The 17,624-nt window shown below is 46.4% G+C and overlaps 1 protein-coding gene across 5 annotated transcripts in view; it reads right to left on the reverse strand.

The window, feature by feature from the left end:
- The window catches only part of LOC130131835 (inositol polyphosphate-4-phosphatase type I A-like), a 78,524-nt gene extending 61,413 nt beyond the window's left edge, over nucleotides 1-17,111 (reverse strand). For all 5 annotated transcript variants that reach the window (XM_056301614.1, XM_056301617.1, XM_056301615.1 and 2 more), the window contains exon 1: nucleotides 17,001-17,111. The gene's annotated coding sequence lies outside the window, so the exon portion shown is untranslated. The remainder of the gene's footprint in view (nucleotides 1-17,000) is intronic.
- Nucleotides 17,112-17,624: the final 513 nt, after the last annotated feature.

Below are 17,624 nucleotides of genomic sequence, written 5' to 3' on the forward strand. Positions count from 1 at the left end.
AAACGCTGTTGTTGCTTTCCTTTAAAAGGACAGTTTTATTTTTAGCAGACAAAACGCTCACGTCTTCAGAAACACCATCCTTCACAACATAACCTTCTGTTATTCGGTCACATAAGTCTCTGCAGTCCCACCGGAGGCACAACAAGTTTAAGCGCTGCTTAAAACAAATGTGGTGCCATCTGCTGCACCGCTCACCAACAAAGGCTGTCACATCCATCCATCCATCCATCCATCCATCCATCCATCCATTATCCATCCATTCATTATCCAAGCCACCTATCCTTATTCAGGGTCACAGGATGCTGGAGCCTATTTCAGCAGTCACTGGGCGGCAGGTGGCGAGACACCCTGGACAGGCCACCAGGCCATCACAGGGCCCCCCCCCAAACACACACAAACACAACTAGGGACAATTTGGTACGGCTGATTCACCTGACCTACACGTCTTTGGACTGTGGGAGGAAACCGGACCACCTGGAGGAAACCCATAGCAAACCTCTGCAAGAAGGTCCTGGGTTCGAGCCCCGGGGTTGTCTAACCTTGGGGGTCGTCCCGGATCGTCCTCTGTGTGGCGTTTGCATGTTCTCCCCATGTCTGTGTGGGTTGTCAAATTATTTAATTTAAAGATCAGCTTCACCCCAGCTAACATTTCATCCCGCTGGTGGGACCTTCAAACCTGCCACACCTGAGCAGGTAGAACACAGCCTTCTGATTTTGAACAGCCTCCTGTGACCGAATAACACAAAGTTACACAGAGCTGAGGTCTTCACTTGAGACTATGTCAAACCCAACTTGGCTAACAAGCTATGTCAGCATGTCCTATACTCACACATGACAGTGATGGTCAAAACAGCACCTGAACGTGTCTGCTGTCTGACCTCCTAAAACAAGGTCTGATATAGACTGCAGGGGTCAAGTCACTAACGTGTGAAACCGGCCACAGAAAATAAACTAAAACCAGCAGTTCAGCAGTTCATCCACGTAGACGTGTGTGCAGAGGTCACAGCAGGGGGTTCAGCGAGTAAGGACAGCAGAGAACTGAAAAAGCTGCCCCAATAAAATACCCACCCCGACCTTTGACCCCCCGGTGGAGGAGGTGGAGAGCAAGGAGAGAATTTTATCAGCCAGACCGTGTGTGTGTGTGTGTGTGTGTGTGTGTGTGTGTGTGTGTGTGTGTGTGTGTGTGTGTACTCTGGTACCTCTCAAGGGTAAAGGCTAGGCGGGGTTGCTACACTTCCTGCCCTTGTTTCAGGAAGTTCTTCAAAGCGTGCAAAGCAAGTATGCACGTTTCTCTCTAAGCTCAGTTCAAGTAGTCTGGCTGTGTCTCTGCCATCCACACAACAGCAGAGAAGAGCGTTTTATGCAGCCGCTACTCAGCCGTGTGCACTGTCAGAACCGTGTTCTTCAGCGGTACCGGACCAAGAATTAACAAATAAAACAAAAAACTTGGGGAAAACAGGAAGTATTGCTCCCTGATCACCACAGACCACATTGTGACCAATGCAAAACAGCTGAAAGTTGTTATGTAAAAACACCATCACAACAGGAACAAGCGGTGCCAGTATTCTGTAATAACGGTTTGGAGTCGTGGCGTGATGAACGCAGCGCATGGAAACGCGGGTCATGTTCATCATCCCACTGTTTTAACTTGTCCTTCCTGTCATGTCCAGTTTTTCTGTCATCTCTTTTTTGTAACGAAGCCAAAGACAACAAAACTGAGTTTAATTTTAAAAACTCAACTCTAAATCAGAAAACTGTCAAACACACTGCGTTAAAGCAAAACACAGTTAATCTGCAGGTTGCAGGGGATATGTAACACCCAGGCATGAACGCCCTCACATATGAAGGTGATTGTGGCTGCAGAGCAAAACAGCCGACCGGCAGCATCCTTCAGCGCTGCTGCTAAACGCTGCTTTGACTTTGCTGCAGTCACATCAGCCGTTGTGTCCGATAACACCGTGTAAAGTCCAGTGTTATTGAACGCCGACTAGTCTAACAGGACGATGTTTAGCTGGGTCCACTTGCAAGCACAGAAACAAATGTTCCAACTGCACCAAACTTGAAAATGGCTGAACAGATTCACTCATTTCATCTTCACTGTAAAAGCATGTCATCCATTAAATCAACATTTCTTTCTCTCTCCACCTCTGTCACACACACACACACACACACACACACACACACTGAGCTCCCCAAAGAGAAACTCGAGAGCTTCAAGAGCAGAGGAGGAAGTGAACTCAGTGAACAGAAGTTTCACAACAAGTTATTTATTCATCAACTCGGTTTTCTTTAAAAAAAAGAAAAAAAATCTGGAATGGGTTCAGATAATTTAACTAATCTCAGTGCGAAATGAAGTTTGAAGACTTTCCAGAGTTCCACGTGGCTTTGTCTTGATGCCGGTGGATGGACAAGAGTTAATTCAAGATACCTCCCTTCAACTAAATCTTTACTCTGTCAAACTGCGTGAAAAGCAAATAAACTATCTCCTCACCACACCAGTGTTTCTCCTCGTGACAAGGATGTGAGACTAAATGACTTGGCACTCATTGTAAGGTGGAACAGGCAGAATTAGAAGAAAAGACTTTGAATGGTGCGAGGAGCCGTGATGGGGAAGCGGAGGTGGGCTGACGTGCGGTGGCAGGGCCACAAACTCTGTCCTCTTCTGCATGAATGAGGGAGAGCCTGAGTGATACTGGAGGAGCGCATCACTTCAGGACAGGGGGAGATGAAAATAAGTGAAGAACACATCGACCAACATCATCAACACATATGTACGACACACAGCGTCTCCTCAGAGAGCCGCCACCATGGACGAGCCGCTGACCTACCTCATCACACACCTGCAACACGACAACCACCCTTTCCTCTAGCACCTGAGTCAGGGCTATGAGAGAGGAGGTCAAAGGTCAAAAACCCAGTGACCATACATCGGATTTAATAAACCCTCCCGTATTAAGATCAAGGACGTCAGCGAGCAGCCGGGCCTGGATGGTCCTGTGATCTGGTCCTGGCTGGCTACCAGCAGAGTAAACAGTGAAAAGCAAAATGTAATAATGGTGAAATCCCCGCGCCACACAGAGTCAACGCCATGGTCATCTGAGAGAACAGCATGGCGGTGTGTTAACCGTCAGCAGCAAAGACAACTGAAACCGAGATGCAAATGAAGTGTTAGATATTCAATACCCTCCATCATCGCCAGCCCTGTGCAAACACAATTGATCACCAACGCAACCGGGCAGAGAGAGACAAAGAGAACCGGGGTTTTCGCCATATCGTTTTCATATATATGTTATGAGAAGAGGAAGTCATCTCCGATTACAAAAAGTTTTTCATAATCCGACGGTTGGGTCTTCCTCCTCTAACACATCATCCTCTTCCTCATCAACTTCCAGAACTATAAATTCAACGTCTGCCATGAAGCCAAATCAATCAGATGGAGACTGACACTTGAATATGATCCATAATTACTGATGGACAAGACAACGCCAGATGCTGCCTCTTACTTCAGTGAAAAAGGAAGGATCTGAGCTCAAATGAAAGAATAGCGGTGCACTCTCCTCTACTGCCTGGCCAAAGGTTAGAAATGATAACCCATAATAAAACACAGACAGCACATGAACACACATTAAAGGAGCTACGTATGACACAGAACATTAATCGAGCAGCAAGCAGCTATTCGCTCTGCGAAGACATAGCGGAGTCATGACGTCCTGAGCAGAGAATGACGTCACAACCCTCTAACATGCACACGCATGTTAGTGATCTGTAATTACTAACATGCGCGTGCATGTTAGTGTATGTGCTCTAGCTAGCATTAGCAGCTAATTATTAGCTATCCACCCACCCATCCATTATCCAAACCTGCTCTCAGGGTGGCGGGGATGCTGGAGCCTATCCCAGTATTCATTGGGCGGCAGGCGGGGAGACACCCTGGACAGGCCACCAGGCCATCAAAGGGCCCATACACACACACACACACACACACACACACACACACACACACACACACACATTCACACCTAGGGACAATTTAGTACGGCTGATTCACCTGACCTTCATGTCTTTGGACTGTGGGAGGAAACCGGAGCACCCGGAGGAAACCCACGCAGACACGGGGAGAACATGCAAACTCCACACAGAGGACGACCCGAGACAACCCCCAAGGTTGGACTACCCCAGGGCTTGAACCCAAGACCTTCTTGCTGTGAGGCAACCGCGCTAACCACGGCACCACCCCGTTATTAGCTAGCAAGCTAATAATTACGTTACATGGATTTAGATCACTCGGCAGATTGAAGAAATAGCTCCTTACCAAACTGAATAAGTTACTAATATTAATAAAATAACTATGCTGTAAAACTCAATATTCCGACTGAACAAAATAATAGCCAAGAACAGGAAGGGAGGGGGAGGTTTGTTTTGGTTTGGTCTGAGATGCTGGTGCTGAATATCCTATACAGCACCTTTAACTTTCAATACATCAAATCTTTCAAAATCAGCTGTCCTTCTACATCGCTTCATCTGGAACACACCAACGAAACCAAACCCACCCTTAAAATACTTGGAACAGTTGGCAGCTGAGGCTGCACACACACCCATGCGAGGATGTGTGTTTCGCTGTGTGTGTGTGTATGTGTGTGTGTGAACAGTGTATGTAAACAAACTCACACTGCAGACGTCACAAGGCAGGAAGACCACAGCTGTCTCTCTCTTCCCTTTTATCACTCTCCCTGGCTCTTCTTCCCTTTTATCTCTCTCTCCATTTTTCCATGTTCACCAAGTCTGCACAGTACTGATGAATAATCACATGGTGTCCAACTCTGTCCTGCACTACTTCTACATCACTGTGCTGAAGAGATGTAGTCCATGAATTATGAAAGCACCACAACACTCACACTTTTTATCTGTCCTCTCTGAAGAATCTTAGTACACGGAGATATATATATATATATATATATATATATATATATATATATACACACACACACACACACACACACACACACACACATACAAACATATACATGTTCATAATGCAGTTGAAAAATAAGCAGAATATTGTGGGAAAACAATTTGACAAATCTTTTGGCTGCTATAATCTTTTTTTTTCTTCTTTTTTTTCCCCCCTCAGTTGTACTTGGCCAATTACCCCACTCTTCTGAGCCGTCCCGGTTGCTGCCCCGCCCCCCACTGATCCAGGGAGGGCTGCATACTACCACGTCTCCTCTGATACATGTGGAGTCACCAGCCGCTTCTTTTCACCTGACAGTGAGGAGTTTCACCAGGGGGACGTAGCGCATGGGAGGATAACGCTAATCCCCCCAGTTCCCATTCCCTTCTGAACAGGTGCCCCGCCCCGACCAACCAGAGGAGGCGCTAGTGCAGCAACCAGGATGCATACCCACATCTGGCTTCCCATCCACAGACATGGCCAATTGTGTCTGTAGAGATGCACGACCAAGCCAGAGGTAACACGGGGGTTCGAACCGGTGATCCCCGTGCTGGTAGCCAACGGAATAGACCGCCATGCTACCTGGACGCCCCAGCTGCTATATTCTGCTCATTCATCAACTCCCTCATCCAAGCTCATTGCCAATATATGCCGTTTTTGTCAAAACAGTAAAAATCCTGCAGTGAACTGGGATAATTACATTTGCTTTCAATGCAAATCAAATATTTTCATGAATTTTCCAAGTGGTGTTAGTATGCATTACAACCGAGTCCTGCTAATCCCTCAGGTCACATTCCAACACATGACAGAGGACTAACAGACTCCTCTATACTCTTACTCACAGTTCTACAGAGCCTTTAAAACACATGAGCAGGAATGAAGCAGGAATGAATTTAAAGTGAGGATCCCTAAGATTACTGTTTGCATGTAACGGTTGTGTTTCTTGGTCAGGTGCATTACAGACGAATAAAACAAGTCCAAACACTGCAGGCATGCTGTTACATGACTGATCACTGTTCACCATCTACCAGGGATTTCTCTCGGAGGTTCTCTTCAAATCTCCAATCAGACCAGCCCCGAGCCTCGCTCTTCCCCCGACATTCAGACAAAGTTTCCACAGATGCCCACACCCACAGTCCACAACACAAAGATGCTGCAGACTGTACAGAAATAAACACAAATCCAGGATTTGAGGACTCGACTATGAGATGAAATTAAGATGGCCGTTTGATACTGTGCTGTAAACAAAAGACATGAGAAACAGAAGAAAGAGAGAGAGAGAGAGAGCAAGAGTAATACGGGGACACAATCTGTATACTTCCCAAAAACTCTCTGCTATAATTCTGTCTGAAAGAATCAATAATACTAACACCAATTAATAAATATTGTTAATAGACAGCTGATGCTGCCTTTGGCCGTGGGTTTTCTGAAAGACTAAAATATTTTTCAGGTGCATCCGGGTAGCGTGGCGGTCTATTCCGTTGCCTACCAACACGAGGATCGCCAGTTCGAATCCCCATGTTACCTCCGGCTTGGTTGAACATCCCTACAGACACAACTGGCCGTGTCTGCGGATGGGAAGCCGGATGTGGGTATGTGCCCTGGTTGCTGCACTAGCACCTACTCTGGTCGGTTGGGGCGCCTGTTCGGGGGGGGGGTAACTGGGGGGAGTAGTGTGATCTTCTCATGCACTACATCCCCCTGGTGAACCTCCTCACTATCAGGTGAAAAGAAGCGGCTGGCAACTCCACATGTATTGGAGGAGACATGTGGTAGTTGCTCTGCAGCCCTCCCCGGACCGGCATAGTGGGTGCAGCAGTGACCAGGACGGCTCGGAAGAGAGGGGTAATTGGCCAAGTACAACTGGGGAGAAAAAGAGGGGGAAAAAAATGCCAAATATATATATATACACACACACACACACACACACATATATATATATACACACACATACATACATACACAGACAGTGCATCCGGAAAGTATTCACACCCCTTCACTTTCCCCACATTTTGTTATGTTACAGCCTTATTCCAAAATGGATTAAATTCCTTTTTTTTCTCATCAATCTACATACAACACCCCATAATGACAACGTGAAAAAGGTTTTGTAGAAATTTTTGCAAATTTATTAAAAATAAAAAACTGAAATATTGCATGCACATAAGTATTCACACCCTTTACTCGGTACTTGGTTGAGGCACCCTTCGCAGAGATTACAGCCTCAAGTCTTCTTGGGTATGAAGCTACAAGCTTGGCACACCTATATTTGGGGTATTTCTCCCATTCTTCTCTGCAGATCCTCTCGAGCTCTGTAAGGTTAGATGAGGAGCGTCGCTGCACAGCTATTTTCAGGTCTTTCCAGAGATGTTCAATGGGGTTCAAGTCTGGGCTCTGGCTGGGCCACTCAAGGACATTCACAGACTTGTCCCAAAGCCACTCCTTCGTTGTCTTGGCTGTGTGCTTAGGGTCGTTGTCATGTTGAAAGGTAAACCTTCACCCCAGTGTGAGGTCCTGAGCGCTCTGGAGCAGGTTTTCATCAAGGATCTCTCTGTACTTTGCTCCGTTCATCTTTCCCTCGATCCTGACTAGTCTCCCAGTTCCTGCCGCTGAAAAACATCCCCACAGCATGATGCTGCCACCACCATGCTTCACTGTAGAGATGGTATTAGCAAGGTGATGAGAGGTGCCTGGTTTCCTCCAGACGTGACGTTTGGCATTCAGGCCAAAGAGTTCAATCTGGAGTGGCCGCCCAGCCAAACTGAGCAATCAAGGGAGAAGGGCCTTGGTCAGGGAGGTGACCAAGAACCCGATGGTCACACTGACAGAGCTCCAGCATTCCTCTGAGGAGATAGGAGAACCTTCCAGAAGGACAACCATCTCTGCAGCACTCCACCAATCAGACCTTTATGGTAGAGTGGCCAGACGGAAGCCTCTGCTCAGTAAAAGGCACATGACAGCCCGCTTGGAGTTTGCCAGAAAGCACCTAAAGGACTCTCAGACCATGAGCAACAAGATTCTCTGGTCTGATGAAACCAAGATTGAACTCTTTGGCCTGAATGCCAAACGTCACGTCTTGAGGAAACCAGGCACCTCTCATCACCTTGCTAATACCATCCCTGCATTGAAGCATGGTGGTGGCAGCATCATGCTGTGGGGATGTTCTTCAGCGGCAGGAACTGGGAGACTAGTCAGGATCGAGCGAAAGATGAATGGAGCAAAGTACAGAGAGATCCTTGATGAAAACCTGCTCCAGAGCGCTCAGGACCTCAGACTGGGGTGAAGGTTTACCTTTCAACATGACAACGTCCCTAACCACACAGCCAAGACAATGAAGGAGTGGCTTCGGGACAAGTCTGTGAATGTCCTTGAGTGGCCCAGCCAGAACCCAGACTTGAACCCGATTGAACATCTCTGGAAAGACCTGAAAATAGCTGTGCAGCGACGCTCCTCATCTAACCTTACAGAGCTCGAGAGGATCTGCAGAGAAGAATGGGAAAAATACCCCAAATATAGGTGTGCCAAGCTTGTAGCTTCATACCCAAGAAGACTTGAGGCTGTAATCGCTGCCAAGGGTGCCTCAACCAAGTACCAAGTAAAGGGTGTGAATACTTATGTACATGCAATTTGCAAAAATTTATACAAAACTTTTTCGCTTTGTCATTATGGGGTATTGTATGTGGATGAGAAAAAAAAAGGGATTTAATCCCTTTTGGAATAAGGCTGTAACATAACAAAATGTGGGGAAAGTGAAGGGGTGTGAATACTTTACGGATGCACTGTGTATATATATATATATATTTGTCATAGTGTTTTTTAGTTTGGAGCCATGAGTTGCCGGGGTCAGATTGCATGTCCTTGTGACAGTCCCACCCAGAATGCTTAGTGAGACAAATCACACCTTTGCCTTCAGCCCCCATCTGATCCTCTGAGGGCCCTATTCTAGGCGGAACAATCTGTGCAGAGGGGGGGTGTGCACACATGCATGCACACCTACGCACACAATAAGGGAAAGACAGCACGACAGGTTTCACTTTCTGTACGTGGTTTGATGCTTCTCCACTTACAGACGATGTCTATCAATAATTCATACAGCTGCTGCAAGAGGCCACCCTGCATCAGCAGAGACGACTCTGTGTAAGTGTGTGTGTGTGTGTGTGTGTGTGTACACACCTGCAGGGTGTAAGATGTACCAGGAGACAGGAAAATAAAAGCAGAAGACGTCTGGGAAGAGGTTTTTTTTTCTAGAAAACAGGTTCCCGGTACAGGAGGAGATTTTACTGAACACAGAATCACAGAGGAAACTACGACACACATCCAGCCGCCCACCTCAGCTTTAACATCTGTCTACCGCCTTCTTCCTCTTCATGGTTTGTAGAGCCAAATTCTGATTCTGAATCTCTGATCGAGTGGGACAAGGCCTTCATGGTTACCTTAGCAATGTTCAAAAGCTCAAATGTCATGGCCGACATGTCCGTCACCATAAATAGATTCTACCAAAGTGCCTTAGAGCAACATGTTGAAAGCCCTGTCTGCAAGTCATGCCAGTTACTAACACAAACACCTGACTGAAACTGTAAAACAACACACACAAGCAGAAGAGTTCCTTCAATAATTAAACATCTATTTTAGGATTGATTGTGAAATTTTATTTATTTATTTCCAAACAGCCGAGCTGACCCTTTGACCGCTGACCCAGTAAGACGCCTCTGATTCTCAGTCCAGTCCTGCTGTTCTCCAAAGTCTGGCCTCCAGCCCAAAAACCTTGGAAATTCATCGTGCGCTTGTGTTTACAAAACATTGTGACAAAAAGGAGCCATGTTTAATTTCTACCCGAGTGCTGACATCTACAGTTCATTCAGACATGTGAACAACAACAACAAATCAAATACACGAGTCAAACAAACTCAAATAGAAAAGCAGTGGATATACAGTAGAAATCAGTTTACTGTGATGGCTTTATAGTTTACTGAGACAAACAACAAAAGAGCCAGCCAGCCGGTCCGCCTCCTGCATTTCTAAATGGAGACATCTGACTGGCTTACTTTCTTAAATCATACTTTATGTTGCCTTTTTTCCCTACTCATCCCATTCCCATTACATCCCAAGTCCAAATCCCTGTTCTCCTAATGTCCCCACCAAGGCACAACACCTTCGGAGGATGGGAAGGGTACAGATTCCCCATACATCTTTCAAATATAATATATTTACGAGCCATATTATGACATTTAATAACCATATTATATTTACTAGCCATATTATAATAGTTATATTATGATTTTTACTAGTACTACTACTACTACTTTCGGCTGCTCCCGTTAGGGGGTGCGACAGCGGATCATCCGTTTCCCTTTCTTCCTGTCTTCTGCATCTTCCTCTGTCACACCAGCCACCTGCATGTCCTCCCTCACCACATCCATAAACCTCCTCTTTGGCCTTCCTCTTCTCTTCTTCCCTCACAGCTCCATATTCAGCATCCTTCTCCCAATATACCCAGCATCTCTCCTCCACACATGTCCAAGCCATCTCAATCTTGCCTCTCTTGCTTTGTCTCCAAACCGTCCAACCTGAGCGGTTCCTCTAATATAATCATTCCTAATCCTGTCTTTCTTCGTCACTCCCAGTGAAAATCTTAGCATCTTCAACTCTGCCACCTCCAGCTCTGCCCCGACTTTTCGTCAGTGCCACTGTCTCCAAACCATATAACATAGCTGGTCCCACAACCATCTTGTAAACCTTCCCTTTAACTCTTGCTGGTGCCCTGTCACAAATTACTCCTGACACTCTTCTCCACCCACTCCACCCTGCTTACACTCTCTTCTTCACCTCTCTCCTGCACTCCCCGTTACTTTGGACAGTTGACCCCGAGTATTTAAACTTATATGCCTTCGACACCTCCACTCCTTGCATCCTGACCATTCCACTGTCCTCCCTCTCATTCATGCATAGGTCCGTCTTGCTCCTACTGACTTTCATTCCTCTTCTCTCCAGTGCATACCTCCACCTCTCCAGGCTCTCCTCAACCTGCACCCTACTCTCGCTACAGAGCACATTGTCATCTGCGAACTTCATCGTCCATGGAGACTCCTGCCTGATCTTGTCCGTCAACCTGTCCATCACCATTGCAAACAAGAAAGGGCTAAGAGCCGATCCTTGATGTAAGCCCACTTCCACCTTTTTTTTTTGTATTTTTTATAAATTTATTTCTGATTTTTCCCTTTTTTCTCCCAATTTAGTGGCCAATCGATCCCTATTTTTAATTCAAACACCCACCCTTGTACTGCATGCATTCGCCAACTGCATCTCTCCGGCCGGCAGTCTCGAAGGAGACCGCCTCCCCACTTTCGTGACAAGGCGACTCCATGCCGAACCACTGTTTCTTCCGACACACACAGAGACGCATTCACGTGACGAACACAAGCCGACTCCGCCCCCCTCCCGAAGACAGCGTTTGCCAATGATTGCTGCTTCATCGAGTCCGGCCATAGTCGGATCTGACGAGACCGGGCACTTCCACCTTTAACCCATCTGTCATTCCAACCACACCTCACCACTGTCACACTTCCCACATACATATCCTGCACCACTCCTACATACTTCTCTGCAACTCCCGACTTCCTCATGCAATACCACACCTCCTCTCTCAGCACCCTTTCGTATGCTTTCTCTAAATCTACAAAGACACAATGTAACTCCTTCTGGCCTACTCTATACTTCTCCAACAACATTCTCAAAGCAAACATCACATCTGTGGTGCTCTTTTGATCGTCACCTCTCCTCTTAACCTAGCTTCTATTACTCTTTCCCATATCTTCATGCTGTGGCTGATCAACTTTATACCTCTGTAGTTGCTACAGTTCTGCACATCACCCTTGTTCTTGAAAATTAGTACCAGTATGCTGCTTCTCCACTCCTCAGGCATCCTCTCACTTTCCAGGATTGTGTTAAACAATCTAGTTAAAAACCCCACTGCCACCTCTCCTAAACACCTCCATGCCTCCACAGGTATGTCATCAGGACCAACTGCCTTTCCACTCTTCATCCTCTTCATAGTTGCCCTCACTTCCTCCTTGCTAATCCACTGAACTTCCTGATTCACTATCCCCACATCATCCAACCTTCTCTCTCTCTCATTTTCTTCATTCATCAGCCCCTCAGTACTCCTTCCACTTTCTCAGCACACTCTCCTCACTTGTCGGCACATTTCCATCTCTATCCTTGATCGCCCTAACTTGTTGCACATCCTTTGCAGCTCGGTCCCTCTGTCTAGCTAATCGGTACAAGGCCTTTTCTCCTTCCTTAGTGTCTAACCTGTCATACAACTCACCATACACCTTTTCCTTTGCCTTTGCCACCTCTCTCTTCACTTTAGGCTGTGTTTATGATGACATTTACTTGTGTTATTGTCATATTTACTCATCCCACTATGGCCTTGATCATACTGCCAGCCCAGATCCATTTTTGGTTTATCCAGGTTGAATCCAGTTTGATTTTAGAAAGTATGGACAGCGAAAAACCACATGAAATGTGATTTTTGCAAATGGGATCATCGTCATCATCATCATCAGCTTCTTCTCCGGGGTTGGGTAAAGGTGGTAGCCAGCTAAGTAGGGCACTCCAGACATCACTCTCCCCAGCAATGCCCCCCAGCTCCTCCTGAGGGATCCCAAGACATTCCCAGGCTAGATTGGACATGTAGTCCCTCCAGCGAGTTCTGGGTCTACCCTGGGGTCTCCTCCCCGTTGGTTGTGCCCGGAAAACCTCCAAAAGAAGGCACCCAGGAGGCATCCTAATCAAATGCCCAAACCACCTCAACTGGCTCCTTTTGATGCAAAGGAGCAGCAGCTCTACTCCGAGCTCCCTCCGGATGTCCGAGCTCCTCACCCTATCTCTAAGGCTGAGCCTTTGCCTTCCGGCTCGGCTCCCTCTTCACCACAATGGTCCAGTACAAGTCCGCATTACTGCTGATGCTGCACCAATCCGCCTGTCAATCTCCCGCTCCATCCTACCCTCACTTGTGAACAAGACCCCGAGATACTTGAACCCCTTTTACTTGAGGCAACAACTCATCCCCAACCCGGAGGGAGCAATCCACCATTTTCCGGTAGAGAACCATGGCCTCAGACTTGGAGGTGCTGATGCATCTCAGTCCGGACTCTCTGGTTACCGAAATAGGATTTTGAACTGTCTTTTGCATCACTTGCAACGCGACAAACAATGACGATGTCAAAACCAGAGTGAAAGAAATGGAGCCCACCATGACTACAGCACAGAATGTGTACCGGCCTCCTCCATCGCTGAGGTTTTTTGTTTTGTTTTTTTTTACTTTTATTAACAACAAAGACGTATACAACTGTCATACAAAGGAAAAAAGCAACTTTGTACAGGCCAGGGGAGTTTGTCTGGTGTGATGGAGGAGTACTGCACTGCACGCTTCCACGTTGGTAAACTGCTTCACCAGCGTACGTAGTTACTCACGCCTACGTCGTTACCACAGCAACCCATGCAGATAGGTTGGTGAAGTGTGGACACACAAATCCATCTGATCACTTGCAAATAACAGTGCAGACAGTCTGTCTTAAAGATCTGATTTGAGAAACAAATCTGTTCTGCCTGCAGTCTGAACAAAGCCTATGATATTTACTAGTCATATCAGGATATTTAGAAGTCATATTATGATATCTACTAGCATAGTAGATATCATGATGTTTTCTAGTCATGCCATAATGCCATAATGTTTAATGCCATAATCTAGTCATGCCATCTTCAGCCGCTTCCCCGGGTTTGGGTCGTGGTGGCAGCAAGCTAAGCAGGGCACTCCAGATGTCCCTCTCACCAGCAACGCCCTCCAGCTCCTACTGGGGGATCCCAAGGTGTTCCCAGGCCAGATTGGACATGTAGTCCCTCCAGCGAGTTCTGGGTCTACCCCGGGGTCTCCTCCCAGTTGGACGTGCCCGGAAAACCTCCAAAGGAAGACGCCCAGGAGACATCCTAATCAGATGCCTGAACCACCTCAACTGGCTCCTTTCGACGTGAAGGAGCAGCAGCTCTACTCGGAGCTCCCTCCGGATGTCCGAGTTCCTCACCCTATCTCTAAGGCTGAGCCCAGACACCCTACGGAGGAATCTCATTTCAGCTGCTTGAATCCGCAATCTCACCCTTTCGGTCACGACCCAAAGCTCATGACCATAGGTGAGGGTTGGAACAAAGATCGACTGGTAAATTGAGAGCTTTGCCTTCTGGCTCAGCTCCCTCTTCACCACAATGGTCCGGTACAACATCCACATTACTGCTGATCCTGCACCAATCCACCTGTCAATCTCCCGCTTCATCCTACCCTCACTCGTGAACAAGACTCCGAGATACTTGAACTCCTTCACTAAGGCAACAACTCATCCCCAACCCGGAGGGAGAAATCCACCATTTTCAGTAGAGAACCGGAAAATGGTTTAAAATATTAAACCGGTATGTTTAATAGTCATATTATGACATTTTCTTCTTATTATTATTATTATTACTGAATTTGCTGGTCACATTGAACTTCAGGCAAACTGGATTATTACACAAATCCTCTTTAACTAGTGAATATCTGATGTGGTGAATGGGACAGCATGGCTGTTTAAACAGGCTACGTCTCCTATCATCCTTTTTTGTAAACACGAAGGCTCCCCTTCTCCACCGTCTAAAAAAAGATGGATGGCTAATGAGAAAGCAGCAGCCAGATGAAAACGGTCATCTCCATGTGCAGACTGTACACGTGTGGGACGATGCCAACGAGTCAGAGACAGAGGAGGGCGGGAGGGACACAGAGGACACAGAGGAAACGTCACAGTAAGTGAAACAGGGACAGACAAGGAGAGACAGAGCGAGACACAAAAGAGAGAGAGAGAGATAAAGACAAAGCGAGAGAGAAATAAATCAACAGGCTCCAGTTTGACCTTCCGGAGCTGAGTGGGAGAATAAGATGACTCACCAATCTCTCACACACACACTCACGGAGGACTGCTACCTATGTGAATCAGAATTAATTAGAACTACACTGAAAAACTACAGCTCAGACATTAGGAGACGTCCATATAAACGCCATCATCTTAGATGAGGTGATGAAGCAAGAAACCATCCTCTTCAACGCTACATCTCCACGTTTACATTCACGTTTCATGTTCAACAACTCTGACGGACACTTTCACCCACGACAGTTCACGGCGAATAAACAAACGAGGCGATGCACCGTCTTGCTCAAGAGCACTTCGGCAGAAACATGAAAGCCACCAAGCTACAGCAACCGAGAAGTAGAAAAAAATAACAGTCATCCTCTCACTGGTTTTTTCAGGTACCGTGATAATCTTTCATAGATATTTTATGTTTTAAAACACTGTCTTTATGTCCTGGTGTTGCTGGTAATGAGCATCACATCCCCAGTATGAATAAACTTACTGGGAAAACAACAAAACATGAACTTACAGAGCTGTCTCTGACACCACTGGGCCACCCTACTGCCTTTTTATTGCTGGGTTTTTTTTGGCAAATGACCACAATCACTTTTCTTAAAACACCAAATGAGCTCACCACCAGCCATCTTTACTGACTCTACTTCATGCTCACAAGAGTCCCCATGTACAGCTGTCAAGCACATCAACATATAGTTATACACATAATGTACACACACACACACACACACACACACACACACACACACACACACACACACACACACACACACACACACACACACACACACACACACACACACACGAGAGAGACCTCGGTTTCGAGCTGGTCATTGTCCTCCTCATTAGTCCTTCAGATCGACGTGTGTCCTGACCTTGGAACAGTTAAATGTGAAACTGCAGACGTCTTGGCTGGCAGAATGGCCAGACTAAATGTCATACGTGTGTGCGTTCACATGTTCATACACACACACACACACACACACGTGCGGATGACATAGACAAATTAAAGAACTCGCTACAATCAGCACATACACTACACACTACACACACACAGGGACTAAACACACTCGGCACACATGTAGAATAGCCTTACAAGTTAGGCCACACACACCCATACATGCATGTACACACACAACCAGATCTAAATGCATTTAGACTGCCAATACAAAAAACTAGCACCTGTCGTATGCGCGTGCACACACACACACACACACACACACACACACACACACACACCAGACCATCTGAAAAACTAAAAATATGACAGCCTGCGGAGAAATCTGAACTGATAAGATATGGCATGGGATGATGGCATATCATTGTGTGTGTGTGTGTGTGTGTGTGTGTGTCTAGGACACTACTGCTGCATGCTAACACATTATTTTCCCCCATAATCAAGAGCCCCTCATGAACTCATTTGACCTTAAGGGCAGAAAGGCAGAAAGGAAAGGCTGTCGATGCTTTGTTTAGAGCAAGGTAATGAGAGACACGCGTGCGCACACACACACAAACGCCGTTTCCCAAATTACGTAATACTATAGCAGTGTTTTCCAGGCGGCTCCACCGACCTGCCATTAAAGGGACTGTTTCTAGTCCGGCCAATAGAAACGCATTCTGACCTACGCTGTTCTGCTGCCCCGTCCCACTCAACTACCCTTATTCACCTGCCCTTCATTCACCTGCCCTTCATTCACCCACCCTTATTCACCTGCCCTTCATTCACCCACCCTTATTCACCCGCCCTTAATTCACCTGCCCTTAATTCACCCACCCTTATTCACCCGCCCTTAATTCACCCACCCTTATTCACCCGCCCTTAATTCACCCACCGTTATTTACCCACCGTTATTCGCCCACTGTATTCTGCGCTACCGAACGTGTCCTCTCGTCATCTTTACACACACCCGGAGGATCCAAACCTCATTTGCCGAACTGACTCACGGAACCTTCAGCCAGTAAACAAACTACCGCCTCCCATCAGCAAGTTGGAGCCGTCAGTCATAATAAGGCAGTAAGCAGATCCCGAATTAAACAAGCCTCTTGCGCTGTCTCGGGCCGTGGTGCGTGGTGCGGGATAAAACGAGTTCGGTTCTTACCGGTCTGGGCTTGAAACTAAAATCCGATTCTATGGAGAAAAAACTGTTTGGGATGCAGAATGAGTTGAGACCCGGAGCGGCGTGCTCACGCTCCCTCTCTCTCTCTCTCTCTCTCTTTCCTTTTCTACCCCCTCTCCCTCTCTCTCTCTCTCTCACTCGCTCTGCTTCCTCATCTGCAATGACTCGCCCCGCCTCCTCGGTGACGCACAAGTCACGTGACCCTTTGAGGCTTTTCCGTCACGCAGACGCGTCGCGTTTAAAATGAATGAATGAACGCAAAATATTTCCCAATATATTGATCCCGAATTTTTCAAAATCACATATTCATAATCTAAGTTTTCCAATCATAAACGATCTTTTTTCATTTTTGAAAATGAAATCAAACAATACATTATAACAATTCTATATTCTAACAGTAGGAAAGCTATTAAAACCATGAATGTATGTACCCTTTATGTGAGCTGATTTGTGATTTCTGTTAATGTTCTGACCCCCTGACACTGTTTTTTTTATTTACTATCTAAAAAATATAAATTATTTTTAAAAAAAAAAGAAGAATGAATGATTGCAGTGTTTCCTGTTTATTTTAATGGGAATCCTTCTCATGTTCAGGTAGATGATGAT

This window comes from Lampris incognitus, chromosome 21 (assembly GCF_029633865.1).
Source record: "Lampris incognitus isolate fLamInc1 chromosome 21, fLamInc1.hap2, whole genome shotgun sequence".
Classification (NCBI taxonomy): Eukaryota; Metazoa; Chordata; class Actinopteri; order Lampriformes; family Lampridae; genus Lampris; species Lampris incognitus.